Raw genomic sequence first — 13,592 nt, 5'->3', positions numbered from 1 at the left:
CTGCTATCATCCTCATCCTGGGAATCCCCTTTGCATGCTGACTCTGCTGTTATCATCCATGGAATTCCCTTTGGATCCTGACTCTGATTCCATCCTCATCCAGGGAGACCCTTTGGGATCTTGACCCTGAGTCTGTCCTCATCTTGGGATTCCCTTTCGAATCTTGAGTCTAATTCCTTCTCCAACTCACCCATCCGTCCTCTGCTGGTCCACTTCGAGCCCGCTTCTGAAATAATGTTCTGTGCGTTTTGCCCCTTCCTCGGGTCACTTTCTCTCTGACAATACTCCGTTTATTGTTTAGAAACTCATCATACTGTTTTTATTCTCGCACTAGTCGCAGTAAGTTCAGTTCCTCCTCCAACTTCTCCTTCTGTGTTTTAGTTTTTCCACTGCGTCCCATATCAGTACTCTCTCGTACTGTTTTTACTTGATCAACTCTTTCACTTCACCCCTTCTCTGTTTCAGGTTAGCGTTCTCGTCCTCGTCCTCAAGCCATTCAATCTTTCCTCGTATTGTCACCGTTCCCTTTATTAAAACACATTGCTTTGTGTTTTCCATGTTCGAACGGGGAGGAGGTCTATCTAGCTTCAGCACACATGTGTACAAAAGAGACTTCTGTTCCTTACCTTCAGTTTCCCAGATGGCCAACCAATTCGGCCACTCTCACTCACTCAGCAGAGCAGGTAAGGGCTGTTTGGCAGTGGCTGCTTAAAGGCACGGTGACATTTGTTTAACGGTTTAAATTTGATTTTTTTTTTAAAAAGCACGGAGCGGACCCGGAAGTTGGTGTAGCGCAAGCTTACCTGCATAAGTTGTTTTCCTATAAAGGCGTGCAGGAGAGGAACCTGAGGCACTACAGAGGTAGAGCCTCCCACCCGCCCTCCTCCTCTCACCTAATAATAAGACCCGTTGTGGTAAGAAGGTAAGTGCTGCATTTTGCTTATTCTCGTGTTTAGACCTAGTTTTTTTTTAAAGGTTACTTTTAGAGGGATGGCAGCGAAGGCAGTGCAATGTTCCTCTTGCAACATGTTTGAGGTGAGGGATGCCATGGTCGTCCCTGCTGATTACACTTGCAGGAAGTGCACCCATCTCCAGCTCCTCCAAGACCGTGTTAGGGAACTAGAGCTGGAGCTGGATGAACTTAGGATCATTCGGGAGGCAGAGGGGGTCATAGATCGAAGCTTTAGGGAAGTAGTAACTCCAAAGATTGCAGACAGATGGGTCACAGTGAGGTGGACTGGGAGGAAGCAGCCAGTGCAGGGACCCCCTGCGGCTGTTCCCCTCAAGAACAAGTATACTGTTTTGGATACTTGTGGGGGGGTTGACTTACCAGGGGTAAGCAATGGGGTTCAGGCCTCTGGCACAGAGCCTATCCCCTTTGCTCAGAGGGGAAGGGTGGAGAAGAGCAGAGCAATAGTTATTGGAGACTCGATAGTTCGGGGCACAGATAGGCGGTTTTGTGGCGGCGAGAGAGACTCACGTTTGGTATGTTGCCTCCCAGGTGCAAGGGTACGTGATGTCTCTGATCGTGTTTTCCGGGTCCTTAAGGGGGAGGGGGAGCAGCCCGAAGTCGTGGTCCACATTGGCACCAACGACATCGATAGGAAGAGGGATGAGGATGTTAGGCAGGCTTTCAGGGAGCTAGGTTGGCAGCTCAAAGTTAGAACAAGCAGAGTTGTCTCTGGTTTGTTACCCGTGCCACGTAATAGAGAGTGGAGGAATAGGGAGAGAGAGCAGTTAAATGCATGGCTACATGGATGGTGCAGGAGGGAGGGATTACAGTTTCTGGATAACTGGGGTTCTTTCTGGGGAAGGTGGGACCTCTATAAACAGAATGGTCTACACCTGAATCTGAGGGGCACCAGTATCCTTGGGGGGAAGTTTGCTAGTGCTCTTTTGCAGGGTTTAAACTAACTCTGCAGGGGCATGGGAACCTGGACTGTAGTTTTAGGGTACAGGACCTGGAGTGTAGGGAGGTTAGGAACATGGCATCAATCTCGAAGAAGGGTGCCTGTAAACAGGAAGGTGGCTTGAAGTGTGTATACTTCAATGTGAGAAGTATACGAAATAAGGTAGGTGAACTTGCAGCGTGGGTTGGTACTTGGGAGTTCGATGTTGTGGCTATTACGGAGACATGGGTAGAACAGGGGCAGGATTGGTTGTTGCAGGTTCCAGGGTTTAAATGTTTTAGTAGGGTCAGAGGTGGGGGTAAAAGAGGGGGAGGTGTGGCATTGCTTGTCAAAGATAGTATTATAGCAGTGGAAAGGACGATGGATGAAGACTCGCCATCTGAGGTAGTTTGGGCTGAGCTTAGAAATAGGAAAGGTGAGGTCACCCTGTTAGGAGTTTTCTACAGGCCTCCTAATAGTCCTAGAGACGAGAAGAAAGGATTGCGAGGATGATTCAGGAGAAGAGTGAAAGTAATAGGGTGGTTTTATGGGGGACTTTAGCTTTCCCAGTCGATATCTGGAAAGTTATAGCTCAAGTACGTTAGATGGGTCGGTGTTTTTTTTCCAATGTGTGCAGGAGGGTTTCCTGACACAATATGTAGACAGGCCAACAAGAGGTGAGGCCATACTGGATTTGGTTCTGGGTAACAAAACATGCCAGGTGTTAGAATTGGAGGTAGGTGAGCACTTTGGGGACAGTGACCACAATTCGGTGACTTTTACTCTAGTGATGGAGAGGGATAAGTGTGCACTGCAGGGCAAGAGTTATAACTGGGGGCAGGGAAATTATGATGCGGTGAGGCATGACTTAGGATGCGTGGCTTGGAAAAGTAGGCTTCAAGGGAAGGGTGCAATCGATATGTGGAGCTTGTTCAGGGAGCAACTATTGAGTGTCCTTGATAAGTATGTACCTGTCAGGCAGGGAGGAAAGGGTCATGTGAGGGAGCTGTGGTTTAATAAGGAATTGGAACCCCTTGTTAAAGGAAAGAGGGCGGCCTATGTAAAGATGAGGCGTGAAGGTTCAATTGGGGTGATTGAGTTATAAGGTAGCCAGGAAGGATCTAAAGAGAGCTAAGAGCAGCAAGAAGGGGACATGAAAAGTCCTTGGTTGGTAGGATTAGGGAAAACCCAAAGGCTTTCTATAGGTATGTCAGGAATAAAAGGATGACTAGGGTAGGAATAGGTCTAGTCAAGGATAGTAATGGGAGGCTGAAAAAATTGGGGAGACACTGAATGAATACTTTTCGTCAGTATTCACTCAGGAACAGGACATTGTTGCCGATGTGAATATTGAGTCACAATTAATTAGAATGGATGGCTTTGAGATATGTAGGGAAGAGGTGTTGGAAATTCTGGAAAGGGTGAATGTCCCCTGGGCCTGATGGCATTTACCCTAGGATTCTCTGGGAAGCAAGGGAGGAGATTGCAGAGCCATTGGACCTGATTTTTATGTCCTCGTTGTCTACAGGAATAGTGCCAGAAGACTGGAGGATAGCAAATGTGGTTCCCTTGTTCAAGAAGGGGAGTAGGGATAACCCTCATAACTATAGGCCGGTGAGTCTTACCTCTGTTGTGGGCAAAGTCTTAGAGAGAATCGTAAGGGATAGGATTTATAAACATCTGGATAGGAATAATGTGATCAAGGATAGTCAGCATGGTTTTGTGAAGGGCAGGTCGTGCCTCACAAACATTATTGAATTCTTTGAGAAGGTGACTAAGGAGGTGGACGAGGGTAAAGCCGTAGATGTGGTGTATATGGATTTTAGTAATGCCTTTGATAAGGTTCCCCATGGTAGGTTACTGCAAAAAATACGGAGGTATGGCATTGAGGGGGAGTTGGAGGTTTGGATTAGGAATTGGCTGGCTGGAAGAAGAGATTAGTAGTTGATGGTAAAGGTTCATCTTGGAGTGCAGTTACCAGCGGTGTTCCACAAAGATCTGTTTTGGGATCATTGCTGTTTGTCATTTTTATAAATGACCTGGAGGAGGGGCTAGAAGGTTGGGTGAGCAAGTTTGCGGATGATACAAAAGTCGGTGGAGTTGTTGACAGTGAGGAAGGATGTGGCAGGTTCCAGCGGGATATAGATAAGCTGCAGAGCTGGGCAGAAAGGTGGCAAATGGAGTTCAATGTATTTAAGTGTGAAGTGATTCACTTTGGTAAGAGTAACAAGAAGATGGAGTACTGGGCTAATGGTCAGATATTCGGTAGTGTGGATGAGCAGAGGGATCTTGGTGTCCATGTACACAGATCTCTGAAAGTTGCCACCCAGGTAAATAGTGCTGTGAAGAAGGCATATGGCGTATTGGCTTTTATTGGTAGAGGAATTGAGTTCTGGAGTCCTGAGGTCATGTTGCAGTTGTATAAGACTCTGGTGCGGCCGCATCTGAAGTATTGTATGCAGTTTTGGTCGCCATACTATAGGAAGGATGTGGAGGCACTGGAACGGGTGCAGAGGAGGTTTACCAGGATGTTGTCGGTATGATAGGAAGATCGTATGAGGAAAGGCTGAGGCACTTAGGGCTGTTTTCATTGGAGAAAAGAAGGTTTAGGGGTGGCTTGATAGAGGTGTACAAGATGATTAGGAGTTTAGATAGGGTTGACCATGAGAACCTTTTCCACGTATGGCGTCAGATATTATGAGAGGGCATAGCTTTAAATTAAGGGGTGGTAGGTATAGGACAGATGTTAGGGGTAGATTCTTTACTCAGCGAGTCGTGAGTTCATGGAATGCCCTGCCAGTAGCAGTGGTGGACTCTCCCTCTTTATGGGCATTTAAATGGGCATTGGATAGGCATATGGAGGAAAGTGGAGAAAGTGAGGTCTGCAGATGCTGGAGATCAGAGCTGAAAATGTGTTGCTGGAAAAGCGCAGCAGGTCAGGCAGCATCCAAGGAGCTTTCCTGAAGAAGGGCTTATGCCCAGAACATCGATTCTCTTGCTCCTTAGTTGCTGCCTGACCTGTGCTTTTCCAGCAACACATTTTTCAGCTTCAGTTTCCACAGTCTGCTTCTGTTGTTCTTTGGCAGCTTGCTTAGTCAGTACAGGTACCTGTTATGTTCTTATCAGTTTATCTCGCTCACGTTGGAGAAGTTTTAATATGTCTATCTCCTGTTTCCTTTTGATTCCTTTTGAAAGGATCATACTTTGGTTTGCCATTTTAAATTAATCCTTCCACTTCATCACACATATTTATATCAAAGGTACCTTCCTTTGGCTGTTTGATTAAAAAAATTCTGAGTTCTTTCTATTCCAATTTCTCCGAGATCTTCACGATGTCATGTAATGATACAGGGAATTTTTTTACCCAATATTTCAATTGCAGTTCCTTTACTAATCTTTCATATACTTCAGTCCATCTAATCTATTGCCTCTCTCCTGACAGTAGACACCCCGTTGTCCTACAAGTCCGGAATCACCTCATCAATTATTATCAGTATTCCCTAACTCTACAACTTTTAATTGTCCCTTACCGATCTGACCTATTTGGTTTCAACTAATTAATAAAGACATTCTATCCTGATCGTTCTGCCTGTGCACATCCTCCTGTTCTAAGGCAGTATCCTCATGATATATGAGGATGCTGTCCTGCTTTGACCATTCAGCACTTCGTCAACTGTGAGCCAATATCCACAAGGATTTTTTTTGCTTTGTCTGTTCAGCCGTTCGCCAACTGCGAGCCGGTATCCACAAGGAATTACTCCGCATTGCCCGTTCAGCCTCTTGCCAGCTGCATGGCGTTACCCAAAGGGACCTTCTAATGCAAGTGGAATTTTATTTCAGGCAATTTCGACTGTCTAGTCTCACTCGCCCCCATACGCAGTTTCCTTGACCAATCCTGTAAGTCTTCTCATTTATCATCAAGATTATTGCATCCTTGGATCAGAGAGACCCTCCAGTAGATTTCTTGCACCTCTGCATTCCCAAGGACTTCCCACTCTCAGCAGAATTTAGTCTGAATTATGAGCAACATGTTTCCCTTTATAGCGGGTATCCATCCTTATTCTGTCGGACTTGGGAGGATCCTCGATGGATCAGAAAGTGTCATCCGGCTACTGCCTCTTTTGTCCGCTGTCTTAACTTTCCAGCCGACTATGTCAATTTTGGCATGGTTGAATGCATCCTTCAAAAATAACCAGGAGACGCAGAGAGTTCCTCAAGATGGAAAGACTTTATTTGCAAACATGAGCTGTAGCCATCAGAGAAGTCATCCCTGAAAGACCATGAACAGCGAGTGTACTCTCATGTTTATGCTGTTCTAAAGTCCATGCCCGGTCCCTGTTACATTGGCATAACCAATCGCACAAAGCTTACATTATATCGCATTAATGAATCAGACTCTGCCACAATTGCTTTTTGGATTGCGACAGACTATTGCGTTGTGTCGTGTACATCTTTCTTCAGCTTCTGCCACTTGAGAGGCTCCAGTCATGCAAAGCTGACTCAAGTGTACAAACCATACCTTACACTTTTGCAACATCCCAGCATGTATTACTTTGTAGTTATATGCTCACATTTGCAATAAGCAGAGGCGATAGTCTTAACAGCCTTCTACTGCTCCTCTATCTTGTGGATTGTGGATTCCTTCTGCTGAGATTGGGAAGTGTGTCCCCGTAACAGCGATGGCAGCAGAAAACGTGAAATGGTGGCAATTTCAATCCTGCAATGAATCCTCTACTAATTCTGCAGACATCTCATTAATCGCTCAGAATCTGTCAGAGAACGACCTGCAATTTCCTCTGTAACTACAACCTAGACATTTCCTCATGCAGACTGCTCCTGAGGATGTTTCACATCACCTCTGTCAAGCTGAAGGAAGACAAACTGAATAGAACATAGAGAACATAGAACAGTACAGCACAGAAAAGGCCCTTCAGCCCACGATTTTGTGCCGAATATTGATCCTCATGTAAGGTAAACCTAATGTACGAACCGGGAAAAAGTGAGGACTGCAGATGCTGGAGATCAGAGCTGAAAGAAGGGCTTATGCCTGAAACTTCAATTCGCGTGGTCCTTTGCTGCCTGACCTGCTGCGCTTTTCCAGCAACACATTTTTCATCTAATGTACGAACCCTCAAATTTCTGTGACCATATGCATGTCCAGCAGTCTCTTAAATATCCCCAATGACCTTGCTTCCACAACTGCTGCTGGCAACGCATTCCATGCTTTCACAAATCTCTGTGCAAAGAACCTGCCTCTGACATCCCCTCTATACTTTCCGCCAAACAGCTTAAAACTATGACCCCTTGTGTTAACAATTTCTGCACTTGGAAAAAGTTTCTGGCTATCACCTCGATCTATGTCTCTCATTATCTTGTACACCTCAATTAGGTGCCCTCTCTTCCTTTTTTTTTCCCAATGAAAAATGTCCGAGCTCAGTCAACCTCTCTTCGTAAGATAAGCTCTCCATTCCAGGCAGCATCCTGGTAAACATCCTCTGAACCCTCTCCAAAACATTCACATCTTTCCTAAAATAGGGCAACCAGAACTGGACACAGTATTCCAAGTGCGGTATAACCAAAGTTTTATAGGGCTCAAAGGGCAGAAACAGAGGTTCTGGAACTGAGGGGCAGAGACAGAGGGGCTGAAACAGAGGGGCTGAAACAAGAGGGGCTGAAACAGAGGGGCTGAAACAGAGGGGCTGAAACAAGAGGGGCTGAAACAGAGGGGCTGAAACAAGAGGGGCTGAAACAAGAGGGGCTGAAACAGAGGGGCTGAAACAGAGGGGCTGAAACAGAGGGGCTGAAACAAGAGGGGCTGAAACAGAGGGGCTGAAACAAGAGGGGCTGAAACAAGAGGGGCTGAAACAAGAGGGGCTGAAACAAGAGGGGCTGAAACAGAGGGGCTGAAACAAGAGGGGCTGAAACAGAGGGGCTGAAACAAGAGGGGCTGAAACAGAGGGGCTGAAACAAGAGGGGCTGAAACAGAGGGGCTGAAACAGAGGGGCTGAAACAAGAGGGCGAGATGCAGAGGGTGAGAAACACAATGGCTGAAACAGAGGGGCTGAAACAAGAGGGGCTGAAACAGAGGGGCTGAAACAGAGGGGCTGAAACAAGAGGGCGAGATGCAGAGGGTGAGAAACACAATGGCTGAAACAGAGGAGGTTAAACAGAGAGGCAGAAACAGAGGTCGAGAAGCCGAGGAGCTGAAACAGAAGGGCTGGAAAAGACGGCAAGAAACAGAGGGGCTGGAATAGTGGGGCTGAAACAGAGGGGCTGAAAGAGAGGGCGGGAATCAGAGGGGCTGAAACAGAGGGAGAAAACTGAGGGTGAGAAACAGAGGTTCTGGAACTGAGGGGCAGAAACAGAGGGCGAGAAACTGAGGGCGAGAAGCAAAGGGGCTGAAACAGAGGGACTGAAACAGAGGGGCAGAAATAGAGGGCAAGGAACTGATGGGCTGAAACAGAGGTGCTGAAACAAAGGGCGAGATACAGAGGGCGAGAAACACAATGGCTGAAACAGCAGGGGTGAAACAGAGGGGCAGAAACAGAGGTGAAAATGTGTTGCTGGAAAAGCACAGCAGGTCAGGCAGCATCCAAAGAATGGGAAAGTTAACGTTTCGAGCATAAGCCCTTCATCAGGATGAAGGGCTTATACCCGAAACGTCGAATTTCCTGTTCCTTGGATGCTGCCTGACCTGCTGCGCTTTTCCAGCAACACATTTTCTGCTCTGAAACTCCAGCATCTGCAGACCTCACTTTCTCCTGGCACAAACAGAGGGGCTGACACAGAGGGGCTTAAAGAGGAGGTGAGAAACAGTGTTGTAGAAACAGAGGGCATGAAACAGAGGGCGAGAAGCAGAGGAGCTGAAACAAAGTGCTGGAACAAAAGGGCTGAAGCAGAGGTGCTGAAGCAGAGTGTGAGAAACAGAAGGGCTGACACAGAGAGGCTGACACAGAGAGGCTTAAAGACTAGGCGAGAAACAGTGGGGTAGAAACAGAGGGCGAGAAGTAGAGGGGCTGAAACAGAGGGCGAGAAAAAGAAGGGCTGAAACAGTGGGTGAGGAATAGAGAGGCTGAAAGAGAGGGCGAGAACCCGAGGAGGAGAAACAGAGGGGCTAAAACAGAGGGACTGAAACCAAGGGGCAGAAACAGAGTGCGAGAAACTGATGGGCTGAAATAGAGGTTCTGAAACAAAGGGAGAGATACAGAGGGCGAGAAACAGAGGGTGAGAAACAGAGGTTCTGAAACAGAGGGCGAGAAGCACAGGGGCTGAAACGGGGGGGGCGGTGAAACAGAGGGGCTGAAAGCGAGGGCGAAAAACCAAATATGAGAAACAGAAGGTCTGACACAGAGGGACTGAAACAGAGTGGCTGAAACAGAGGGTGAGAAACAGAGGGGCTGAGACTGAGGGGCTGAACCAGAGCGGCTAAAACAGAGGGCGTGAAATACAGGGGCTGACACAGTGGGGCTGAAACAGTGGGGCTGACACAGAGGGGCTGAAACAGTGGGGCTGAAACAGATGGCGAGAAACAGAGGGCGAGAAACAGTGGATCTGAAACAGTGGATCTGAAACAGAGGGGCTGAAACAGAGGGTGAGAAACTGAGGAGGAGAAACAGCTGGACTAAAACAGACGGACTGAAACAGATGGGCTGAAACAGAGGGGGAGAAAAAGAGTGTGAGAAACAGATGGGCTGAAACAGAGGCCAAGAAACAGAGTGGCTGAAACAGAGGGCGAGAAACGGTGGGGCTGAAACAGGGGGGCTGAAACAGACAGCGAGAAACCGAGGGCGAGGACCAGAGGGGCTGATACAGAGGGGCTGAAATAGAGGGGGAGAAGCAAAGGGGCCAAAACAGAGAGGCTGAAATAGAGGGGGAGAAACCGAGGGGCTGAAACAGAGGGACTGAAACAGAGGGGCGGAAACAGAGGAGCAAACAGAGGGACTGAAACAGATGGGCTGAAGCAGAAGGAGAGATACAGAGGGCAGAAACAGAGGAGCTGAAAAAGAGACCGAGAAACAGAGTGGCTGAAACAGCGGGTGAGAAACAGAGGCGCTGAAACAGAGGGGGGCGAAACAGAGGGGCTTGAACAGAGCGGCAGAAACAGAGGGGCGGACACAGACGGGCTGGCACAGAGGGGCTTAAAGAGTGGGCGAGAAACATTGGGGTAGAAACAGAAGGTCTGAAACAGAGGGCGAGAAGCAGAGGGGCTGACACAGACGGGCTGGAACAGAAGGGCTGAAACAGTGGGGCTGAAACAGAGGGCGAGATACAGAGGGCGAGAAACAGAGGCGCTGAAACAGAGGGGCTGAAACAGAAGGTCTGAAACAGCGGGTGAGAAACAGAGGCGCTGAAACAGAGGGGCTGAAACAAAGGGCGAGATACAGAGGGCGAGAAACACAATGGCTGAAACAGAGGAGGTTAAACAGAGAGGCTCTCTCAGAGGGGCTTAAAGAGTGGGGTAGAAACAGAGGGCCTGAGACAGAGGGCGAGAAGAAGAGGAGCTGAAACAGAGGGGCTGGAACAGAAGGGCTGAAACAATGGGTGAGAAACAGAGGGGCTGAAACAGAGAGGCCAAAAAAAGGGCTTGAACAGAGCGGCAGAAACAGAGGGGCGGACACAGACGGGCTGGCACAGAGGGGCTTAGAGTGGGCGAGAAACAGTGGGGCTGAAACAGAGGGCGAGAAACAGTGGGGCTGAAACAGAGGGCGAGAAACAGAGGGGCTGAAGCAGAGAGCGAGAAACAGAAGGGCTGAAGTAGGGCGAGAAACAGATGGCGAGAAACAAAGGGCAAGAAACAATGGATCTGAAACAGAGGGGCTGAAACAGAGGGCGAGAAGAAGAGGAGCTGAAACAGAGGGGCTGGAACAGAAGGGCTGAAGCAGAGGGCGAGAAACAGATGGGCTGAAATAGAGGTTCTGAAACAAAGGGAGAGATGCAGAGGGGCTGAATCAGAGGGGGTAAACAGAGGGGCTGAAAGAAAGGGCAAGAAACAGATGGGCTGAAGCAGAGTGGCTGAAACAGGGGGGCTGATACAGAGGGGCTGAAAGAGAGCGGGAGAAGCAAAGGGGCCAAAATAGAGAGGCTGAAATAGAGGGTGATAAACCAAGGACGAGAAACAGAGGAGCTGAAACAGAGGGGCTGACATAGAGGGGCTTAAAGAGAGGGTCTGAAACAAAACACGAGATACAGTGGGCAAGAGACAGAGTGTGAGAAACAGAGGTGCTGAAACAGAGGGGCTGAAACAGAGGGTGAGAAACAAAGTGACTGAAACAGCACGGTGGCACAGTGGTTAGCACTGCTGCCTCACAGTGCCTGTAGACCCGGGTTCAATTCCCGACTCAGGCGACTGACTGTGTGGAGTTTGCACGTTCTCCCCGTGTCTGCGTGGGTTTCCTCCGGGTGCTCCGGTTTCCTCCCACAGTCCAAAGATGTGCGGGTCAGGTGAATTGGCCATGCTAAATTGCCCGTAGTGTTAGGTAAGGGGTAAATGTAGGGGTATGGGTGGGTTGCGCTTCGGCGGGTCGGTGTGGACTTGTTGGGCCGAAGGGCCTGTTTCCACACTGTAAGTCTAATCTAATCTGATACAGAGGGGCTGAAACAGAAGGGCTGAAAGAAAGGGGCTGCAACAGAGGGCGAGAAACCGAGGACGAGAAACAGAGGGGTTAAAACAGAAGCACTGCAACAGAAATGCAGAAACAGAGGGTGAGAAACTGATGGGCTGAAACACAAGGGCTGAAACAGAGTGGCTGAAAGAGAGCGTGAGAAACCGAGGACGGGAAATAGAGGGTCTGACACAGGGACTGAAACAGAGGGCGGTAATCAGAGGGGCTGAAACAGAGGTGCTGAAACAGTGGGTGAGAAAGAGAGGGCGAGAAACAGAGGTTCTCGAACAGAGGGGCAGAGACAGAGAGGCTGAAACAGAGGGCGAGAAACAGAGGTGCTGAAACAGCAGGCAAGAAACTGAGAGTCTGGAACAGAGGGGCTGAAACAGAGGGCGAGAAACAGAGGGCGAGAAACAGAGGGTCTGGAACAGAGGGGCTGAAACAGAGGGCGAGAAACAGAGGGTGAGAAACAGAGGGTCTGGAACAGAGGGGCTGAAACAGAGGGCGAGAAACAGAGGGCGAGAAACAGAGGGCGAGAAACAGAGGGTCTGGAACAGAGGGGCTGAAACAGAGGGGCTGAAAGAGAGCGCAAGAAAGCAAGGACGAGAAACAGAGGGTCTGACACAGAGGGATTGAAACAGAGTGGCAGAAACAGAGAGCGGGAATTAGAGGGCGAGAAACTGAGGGCGAGAAACTGAGGGCTAGAAACCGAGGGTGAGGTCCAGAGGGGCTGAAACAGAGGGCGAGAGGCAAAGGGGCTGAATCAGAGGGGCTGAAACAGAGGGTGGGAAACAGAGGGTGAGAAGCAGAGGGTCTGGAACAGACGGCGAGAAACAGAGGGGCTGGAAGAGAGCCCGAGAAAGCAAGGACGAGAAACAGAGGGGCTGAATCAGAGGGGCTGAAACCGAGGGTGGGAAACAGTCGGGCTGAAACAGAGTGGGTGAAACAGAGGGCGAGAAACAGATGGGCTGGAAGAGAGGCTGAGGAAGAGAGGGGCTAAAACAGAGGGGCTGAAACAGAGAGGCAGTAACAAGGCGAGAAACCAAGGACGAGAAAAAGAGGGGCTGAAACAGAGGGACTGAAACAGAGCGGCTGAGACAGTGGGCGAGAAACAGAGACGAGAAACAGAGTTTCTGGAACTGAGGGGCAGAGACAGAGAGGCTGAAACAAAGGACAAGAAACAGAGGGCGAGAAACAGAGGGGCTGGAGCAGAGGGGCTGAGACAGAGGGGCTGAAACAGAGGGTGAGAAACAGAGGGGGGTAATGGGAGCACGAGAAACCGAGGGCGAGAAACAGAGGTTCTGGAATTGAGGGGCAGAAACAGATGAGCTGAAACAGAGGGCGAGAAACAGAGACCGAGAAACAGAGGGCGAGAAACAGAGACCGAGAAACAGAGGGCGAGAAACAGAGACCGAGAAACAGAGGGTCTGAAAGAAACCGAGGACGAGAAACAGAGGGTCTGACGCAGGGGGACTGAAACAGAGTGACTGACACAGAGGGCGGTAATCAAAGGCGCTGAAACAGAGGGGCTGAAACAGGGAGCGAGAAACAGAGGGGCTGAAACAGAGGGGCTGAAACCGAGGGCAAGAAACAGAGGGGGTGAAACAGAGGGGGTGAAACAGAGGGGCTGAAACAGAGGGGTTGAAACAGAGGGCGAGAAACAGAGGGGCTGGAATCGTGGGGTGAAACAGAGGGGCTGGAAGAGAGCACGAGAAACCGAGGACAAGAAACAGAGGGTCCAACACAGAGGGACTGAAACAGAGTGGCTGAAACAGAGGGCGGTAATCAGAGGTACTGAAACAGAGGGTGAGAAGCAGAGTTTCTGGAACTGAGGGGAAGAGACAAAGACGCTGAAACAGAGGGCGATAAACCGAGGATGAGAAACAGAGGGGCTGAAACAGAGGGACTGTACCAGAAGGGCTGAAACAGAGGGCAAGAAACTGATGGGCTGAAACAGAGTGGCTGAAACCAAGGGTGAGAAACAGAGGGGCTGAAACAGAGGGGCTGAAACAGAGGGGCTGAAACAGAGGGCGAGAAACAGAGGGGCTGGAATAGTGGGGCTGGAAAAGAGGGCAAGAATACACTTGATTAATCATTCAAT

This window comes from Hemiscyllium ocellatum, chromosome 19, assembly GCF_020745735.1.
Source record: "Hemiscyllium ocellatum isolate sHemOce1 chromosome 19, sHemOce1.pat.X.cur, whole genome shotgun sequence".
Classification (NCBI taxonomy): Eukaryota; Metazoa; Chordata; class Chondrichthyes; order Orectolobiformes; family Hemiscylliidae; genus Hemiscyllium; species Hemiscyllium ocellatum.
The sequence above is the reverse complement of the archived record's forward strand: the minus strand, read 5'-3'. Positions refer to the sequence as shown.